The sequence below is a fragment of the Lupinus angustifolius genome, chromosome LG01 (assembly GCF_001865875.1).
Source record: "Lupinus angustifolius cultivar Tanjil chromosome LG01, LupAngTanjil_v1.0, whole genome shotgun sequence".
Classification (NCBI taxonomy): domain Eukaryota; kingdom Viridiplantae; phylum Streptophyta; class Magnoliopsida; order Fabales; family Fabaceae; genus Lupinus; species Lupinus angustifolius.
The window spans coordinates 29,144,093-29,153,112 of record NC_032009.1 but is presented as its reverse complement, the minus strand read 5'-3'; positions in this window follow the sequence as shown (position 1 = coordinate 29,153,112).

Here is a 9,020-nt window from a genome sequence, read left to right as displayed (position 1 = left end):
TGTTTCTTAGTTCATAAAATCACAAAAACAAATTTATGTGTTTTTTAATTTTGATAAAAGATACAAAGTATGAGTAAATTTCTATTAGACAATTCCTTGTGGTTCGATATAACCCTATACTATACTACAATTAAATCTTGAAAGAGATACAAATGTAACATAGTAAAGTGTTATCAAATAAAGAAACCTTGAATCAAAGTGCAATTTAATTCATAAATTGTATCTTTGTGAAAAGGAAAAATACACAGTCATAATAAGTGATCTAACTACTAACTTTTATTTTTTGTCATTTACATTTCCGCAACTAACATTTACTTTATGTCATTTAAATTATGCAACTAACAATTTATTGCTTTGTTCATTTATTCTTTACCAACCTTCCATAAGGAAGTAGTTTCGTTAATAAAAGGAAAAGGAAATAAATATTGAGATATATGCTCGCTCTTGTTTATATAGGAATATTTATTTATTTTAAGAATGTTTTAATTAAATATGTTTTAAACCCTTAAAATCTAAGGGTTAGAGGCGTTAGTATTATACTATAGAATATTTGTAAATAAAATGTTAAATGTTTTGAATTTGATTTCTACAATTTATTAACGTCTTGGATTTGGTCGTTGTAATTTATTTGATTTTTAGATTTCGTTCATGTTTTTTATACGAATAAAGGTATCCTCTCACTCAATGGGTAATTAATTCATTCTAGGGTATTGTCCCTCCTAATAAGTGTCGCTCCCAAAAATTGAATTCTTACCCTTTTGATTATCTTGGGAATCTAGCAGAGTCTTATACCACTAGACTATAATCTTGTTGATAATTTGGTTCTTGTAACATAAAATAGTGTGTTTATGGTTAGTTTGTCATTTGAATTTCAGAAGGGAAAAAAATAAAATGGAAGGTTTAAAAGATAAGAAATACACTTGGGATATGACTCTGAAATATTCCATTTCTTTCACTTTCATCCAAAACTCAAATAGCAAATACCATTCCTTATAGTTATGTAATGTGATGGTATTTTTAATTTGATCCCCCATATTTTATTTTTGGTTCTTGTAATAAAAGAGTAGTTTGTTTAGGTCCATATTTTTCTTTTGGTATTTATCAATGTTTATTATGCTCCTCTTTTATTAATATTGTTCATTGGTAATTATCAATGGTCATTTGGAATTATTCAGTAATAACTTTCACTATGTTTTCCAAAACTTGAAATTTTATAATCTAGCAAACAAAATTAAGTTAATAAGTAAGACTGTGTTTAGTTGAAGGGATTGGAGGAAAGGGAAAGGGGGAATTTATTGGATTGTTTACGATATATCACACTGATGTAAGAGGAAAGAGTATTATTATATAGGAGTCATGAGGTAGAGAATGGAGTGAAGGAAGTTGTGAGTTCGAGTCTTACCTATAGCAGAATAAAAAAATAAAAAGGGAGTTACACGATAGTTTGATGGTTAAGGTGTAAAGATATCAATGAGTCCGGATGAATTCAATAGTGCCAGTAACTATGCTACGATGCTAGGTGGTTTTCAGAGTGTGCAAATGCACACCCTAAACTTAATTGACAAAAATATGTATGTTATTTACAAAGAAAAAATATATATACTGAGAATGTATAGATTTTATATAATATCAATATATCATTCATCATTAGTATTTAATTATTATTGACACTTCGAAAAAGTAATCTAAATGAATGGTGGATAATGTTGTGACTGTGTATAAATCTTTATACCAATAGTGCATAAAAATTACACTGTTATTAATATCTCGACAAGCCCAAACTTTATTTTATTTTTGTAAATGAGACGACATGCTTCGATTTTAAAATATTATGGATATGCAATTTAATGAACTTCATTATCATTTCTTTGAGATAATTATTCAGTTTCTTCTTTATATGTCTTCTTTAATTTTAGTCTAACTAACTTCTTCCAATTTTCACATGACAAAACTGATTGAATTTGTAAAGTTTTATTTATGTGATTTTTTTAACTGATTTGTTGATGTTTGATAATCAATGTGAGACTTACACCATTCATATGCATAATAGTGTTGAACTTTTTTCTTTGAAAGGAATTAATAATCCTTTAGATAAGTTAGTTGAAAATAGAAGACACATTGTTTACGCATTAGTTTATCTTCATTTGAAGTTAGCAATACAACTATAGAAAGATTTTTTTTCAACTATGAAAATTGTGAAAAATAAATCGTATAATTGAAAGGAAGATGCATAGATGAATGATTGTCTAGTGATTTTTATTTAGCAAGAAATTTTCAACAATATTGACAACAAATTGAACATTCAACGATTTCAAAATGTGAATTCACATAGAGATTAATTATAATATATGTAATTATTTGATTAGTTAAATTTAAATTATGTAATTTTGACATTAATATTTTCAACTTTTTATAATTGATGATATTCATTATTTTAAATTTTAACACATATTGCACATTCTTCTTCTGGGTCCTAGATCCGTCATTGGATAGTGTATTACCCGAACTTGTTCCATTGCTTCATTTTTTTATCCAAACTCGTGCTGGTACCCACTGGTCTACTATGCATGGGTCCTTGGGTACCCAACATATTTGTTGCTACCCACAAATTCAAAAAACATTAAAAATAATTACGAGTAATTTATGTGTGTTTGTTTCCTACTATCTTATATATTGTTTAGGTAATCAATAAGAGAAAAAATTATAAAACATATTTAAAGTTTTAAACACATTTTAAATTGACTATTTTAAAGGTATGATATAAAATTGATTTTGTAAGAATTGTTCAATCAACAAAATATTGGATTATACATATCAATTAACAACATAACATCACTACTTAATAATATAACATCAGTGTTTAACAGCATAGCAATCACATTAATGAATTAACAATATAACATTATAGAATAACAATATATATATATGAAGGAATAACATGTTCGGGTACCCGTTGGTCTCGCGAGTTCGGGTACCCGTTGGTCTCACGAGTTCGGGTACTCGTTGGTCTCGCGAGTTCTGGTACTCGTTGGTCTGGGTACCTCATTGTTCGAACCCAGACTCATCCAACAACAAGTCTTAAAATCTTGAGTCTCAATTACATGCAGGTCCAAAAACACAAACCCGAACCTGAAATGTTGCGAGTGTTTTTTGCTAGTACCCATAAGTCTGGGTACTCATTGTCATCCCTATTAGGATGAAGGAAGGGTCTGAGTGAAACCCATCTTTACCTTGTATTATTTTTCATTCTTTTAAAACTTTGCAAAATATTTTTCAAGAATTTTTATCAAATCATATATAAAACAAAGTGTATAGTAGGTAAGACCCCAAATTAAAAATAATAGAAGCTTATCTATGAATTTGAACTTTTCAATTTTCAAGATCTTCAACATTTTTTTTATGATCTTGACATATTCATCAAAATTTAACTAAGGTAAATGAGAAGTTCTTCTTCACGCAAGAAAGAAAGATTGAAGATGATGTTGTCTCTTCTTTGGAAATTAGAAAATAGGGATAGAGATAACATATTGAAGAATGAGGATAAAGAAAAAAATGTATACACCCATGATATAAGAATTTTTACACTATTATCATATCATTTATTTTCAATCATTATTGATCTTATGTAAAATTTATATAAATAAATGATGGATAATATATTTATATCAATACACAAATATTACATTAATTAAGATATAGATATGGGTAAGTCATTGTGTGATATGTAGAAGTGTGTTATGAATGAAGTATATGATTCACATCACCATATATCAACCTATTACCTTAAAACATAAAACAATTTTTATAACAAAAGAAAAAGCCATACTAGCAAGTCACCGTATCCCAACCAATTGGCCTAAAACATAGAACAATTATAATAAAAGAAAAAATAATACGAACAAGTGTTTCAAGGCACATGTTAATTAATGAATAAAATAATACGATGGAAGTCATAACTTTTAAAATTTTAATGCATTTGACTACACTATTTTTCAATGTAAAATGCATATTTCGGCTCCTTAATTAACCAATCTTGTTTCAGAAAGGGGTAGAATATTTCTAAAAAATAAATAATAGGCTAAAATATTCTTTTGGTCCTTTATCTTATTTTTAGGATTTAATTTGATAATCTTTTTAGTGACAATTTAGTCATCTATTTTTTAGTGTTTATCAATTTTACCTTTTCATTATAATAATGTCAAATTTCATTGAAGTATAAAGTGACTAGAATCTTGGCTTTTCATTGGAATTTAGATTAATTTTGTGATTAGGATGATAAAGATGGATACATTATGAAAATGATGAATACATGAATAAAAGAGAAAAGGGGAAGGAAAGTTACAAAAAATATTCAATTTCTTAGTGTAAAACCTAATTTTTAGTGTGTGGAAAGGAATCTCCGTCCAAAGTTTGATATATTCCAATGAAAATCCAACATTGTTAAGAAAAGGCCAAATTGACACCATTTACGGTTAAAGGATCAAATTTAAGACTTAAAAATAGTATTCTTAGGCTATATAATACATAGTTGTATTTATTTAGACATGAGTTCATGACATTTGTATTAAGCAACATTGCCACCACCACTGCTCATGAAATGCACCAACTTGTTCCAGAAGACAAGACCAAGCAACAAGTCAACTCTGACCGAGCTAAGTATGCGCATGAGTATGGCCAGGCCAGCATCAGTGCCAAGGCGCATGAGTCTGACCGAGCATTAATGCCGAGGCACATGAGTCTGACCGAGCCAAGTGCCAAGGCGCATGAGCATGGCCAGGCCAGCATCAGTACCAAGGCGCATGAGTCTGACCGAGCATTAGTGTCGAGGCACATGAGTCTGACCGAGCCAAGTGCCAAGGCACACAAGTCTGACCGAGACAGCAGCATCAGCACCATGGGCCAGCATGACCGAGACAGTAGCATCAGCACCATGGGCCAGCCTGACCGAGCCAGCAGCATGACTCGTGCAGAATCTGTTTCTTGTGTTCCAAGCAAACTTGGAGGAAACGTGATTGATTTGTTTTAATCACGTGGGTTTGTTTTGTATTAGTTAGTTAGGCTTAAGTCTTAGTCTATATAAGTCCTAGTTCTCTTTTGGCCAAGAGTTACTTGTAAAAATTCTCTTCAATCTTTGTTCATTCATTAATCAATAAAGGAAGTCATATTCTTTCTTCATTCTTCACTCATCTCTCAAGAATCCTCATAGGTTTCTTGTTTTTCATCATCAACTTCATTCTTTCATATGGTATCAGAGCTCTTTTTATAAAAGAGCTCTGCTACATTCAATGGATTCTTTGCCTTCTACAAATATTCCTATTCAAACTATGTCTTCCATATTGGACATAAATTCACCCTACCATGTGCACCCCTCAGATAACCCTGCATTGCCTTTGGTCACACCCCTACTGAATGGCCAGAATTATCATCAGTGGGCAAGGGCAATGGAAGTTAGTCTCAGCACAAAACAGAAACTGCCTTTCATAGATGGAACCATCAGAATGCCCCTCAAAACTGATCCAATTTATCCAGCTTGGGAGAGAGCCAACAATCTTGGATCAATAGATCAGTAAATCCCTCGATATCTCAGAGTATCATTTGGATAAAGAAGGCTCATGAAGTATGGGAAGAGCTGAAGGAAAGATTCTCACAAGGCAATCTTTATAGAATTGGTGATCTTCAAGACTCACTATCAAACTTCAAACAAGGAGAATTAACAGTTAGCAACTACTACACAGAGGTCAAGACCATTTTGGACGAGCTTGATAATCTTAGGCCCTTGCCAGTATGCAATTGTGTGGATCCAGCAATCTGCACAGCTGAAACTGGAGCAAAGAAAAATTGTGAAGAAGACAGGATTATCAGGTTCCTCAAAGGACTCAATGATGCATATTCAGCAGTAAGGTCTCAAATTATGGTGATGGAACCATTACCAAGCATGAGCAAAGTGTTATCTTTGGTGACACAACAAGAAACTCAGTTGTATGGGCTAGACACAGATGCAAAGGCAATGGCTGTGACAGGAAACTGGAAGAAAGGGGGTACACAAGGAAGGGAATCAATTCAAGGAAGAAGACCACCAAATTCACCTGGTAGAGGATCTTGGATCAAGGGTGCAAGTCCAGGGAAATATTGTTTTCATTGCAAGAAGACAGGTCACACAGTTGAAGAATGCTATAGGCTGCATGGATTCCCAGCTAACTTCCAATTCACCAAGAATGAACAAATCAACTCAGTCACAACAAACTCTTCAAAGGAAGAGGTTCAACAACAACAAATAACAACAACAGACTGGCTCCAAGAATGACCAAGATGGAACAATTTTTGGACTCACTCAACAACAATATCAAGGTTTGGTGAACATGCTGCAACAAAATAGTTCTATAGTTCCAAAGCATGAAGATCACAATGTTGGTCATGTAAGTAATGCCATGTCAGCTTGCATCACTAATCATAAAACAGAAGAATCAGGTAACTCAGGTACCACTCTAACTCATAACAATAGTTCTTGGATATTAGACAGTGGAGCAACTGACCATATATGCTCCAACTTAGCCTTATACTCTGTTTACTACAAAATAAGGCCAATAAAGGTGAGATTACCAAATGGCAACTTGGTTACTGCAGAAGTTTCAGGAACCATACCTGTTCTACAAAATCTAATCTTGCACAATGTGTTATATTTGTCCTATTTCAGTTACAATCTTTTATCCATTCCTAAGCTAACCATGTCTCTATCTTGCATTGTTTCTTTTAATAAATCATGTTGTGAAATTCAGGACAAGAATACTTTGAGGATGATTGGTACAGCTAAGATGATCAAGGGATTATACATGCTAAAAGCTGCCAATTTTCATCACAAAGCCAATTCATGCTACTCACATGATACTAATGTAGATATATGGCACTTTAGATTAGGTATTAGGTCACACTTCTGAAAATTGTATGAATAAACTCAAACACACTTTTCCTTTTATTAGCTTTAGAAAGAATCACATTTGTGACATTTGTCATCAAGCAAAACAAAAGAAGCTTTCTTTTCAAATAAGCAAGAGTGTGTCTATTCAACCTTTTGACATGATCCATGCTGATATTTGGGGACCTTTTGCCATTACATCCATTCATGGTCACAGGTTCTTTCTTACCATTGTAGATGATAACACTAGATTCACATGGATTTATATGTTAAAGAATAAGTCTGAAGTTTCTTCTCTTTTGCAAGATTTTATCACTCTAATTGAAAATTAGTTTTCTAAAAGAATTAAGGTAGTAAGAACAGACAATGGCAAAGAATTCCTGATGGAATCATATTATTCCAATCAAGGGATTGTGCATCAAACAAGCTGCCCCTACACACCACAACAAAATGGTGTTGTGGAAAGAAAGCACCAACACATTTTGAATGTAGCTAGAGCTCTAATGTTGCAAAGTCAGGTACCAAAGGTATATTGGTCCTATGCTATAATACATGCTATACACATTATTAATATGCTGCCTACTCCTTTACTCAATGATAAATCTCCCTTTGAGAAGCTGTATGGAAAATATCCTGATTTTCAGGATCTCAAAGTGTTTGGTTGCCTTGCTTATGCTAGCACTATTGGTCAGTATAGGACCAAATTTGATCCTAGATCAGCTAAATGTGTGTTCCTAGGATATAGAAATGACACAAAGGGTTTGGGGGTTTTAAATTTGTCTAACAGAGCCTTGCAGGTGACTAGGAATGTTATGTTCCATGAATCTGTCTTTCCCTATGTATCTAATGATTATGATAAAGAAAATGGCATTGATTTTACCTTGCCTATGCCACATTATGATGATTTGTTTGACACCACTCCTCACAATCAAGAATTAAGTCAAGAATTGCAGACCAATCTTGAACCTGAAAGTGATCATGCTGAGCATACTGTTGAGGAAGTTACTGACCAACCTAGTACAGTCAGTATTCCTAACCATAGGAGAAGTGCTAGAATGAGTAGGCCTCCTACTTACTTGCAGGACTATCATTGTGCCCTATTAAGCAAGTCTGCCCATAATACAACTTCTAGGTACCCTATCTCTTGTTATCTGTCTTACAATCAATTAGCCCCTGAACATAAGCATAGATCAATAACCACTCAAACTGAACCTAAGAACTATGCTCAGGCTATACTTCATCCTCATTGGAAGGATGCCATCGACACTGAGTTGAAAGCCTTACAACTCAATCATACTTGGACCCTTACCAAATTACCCGAGGATAAGAGCACTATAGGATGCAAATGGGTGTTCAAGATTAAGTATAAGCCTGATGGAAGTATAGAGAGGTATAAAGCTAGGCTAGTAGCTAAGGGGTACACACAGACAGAAGGAATTGATTACATGGAGACATTCTCTCCTGTTGCTAAAATTAGCACAGTGAGACTTCTCCTTGCTCTGGCTTCTGTCCATAAATGGTACCTTAAGCAATTGGATGTGAACAATACCTTCTTACATGGAGATCTCAATGAGGTTGTCTATATGGTCCCTCCCCCTGGGTTACAAGTCTCTCCTAACCTAGTTTGTAAACTTGAAAAGTCTTTATATGGTCTTAAACAAGCCAGTAGGCAGTGGTTCTCTAAGCTGACCAACTTTCTAATTAATCATGGTTACAAGCAATGCAAAGGTGATCATTCTCTTTTTGTTCTTTGGATGTCTAACACTATTCTTACTATTGTGCTTGTTGATGACATAATTCTATCAGGCAATAATATCACTGAAATTAACCATCTTAAACAATTATTGCATACTGCCTTTCAAATTAAAGATCTAGGTGACTGGAAGTTCTTTCTTGGCTTTGAGATCTCTAGAAATCACTCAGGTATTATTATGAATCAAAGAAAGTATGCTTTGGAGATTCTTTCTAATGCAGGTTTTCTTGGCTGCAAACCATCCAGCACACCAATGATTCAAGGATCACATCTGCATCAAGATAGCAGTAAAGATTGTTCTGACCCTAATGCTTATAGAAGACTAGTTGGTAGGCTCATTTACCTTACAAATAC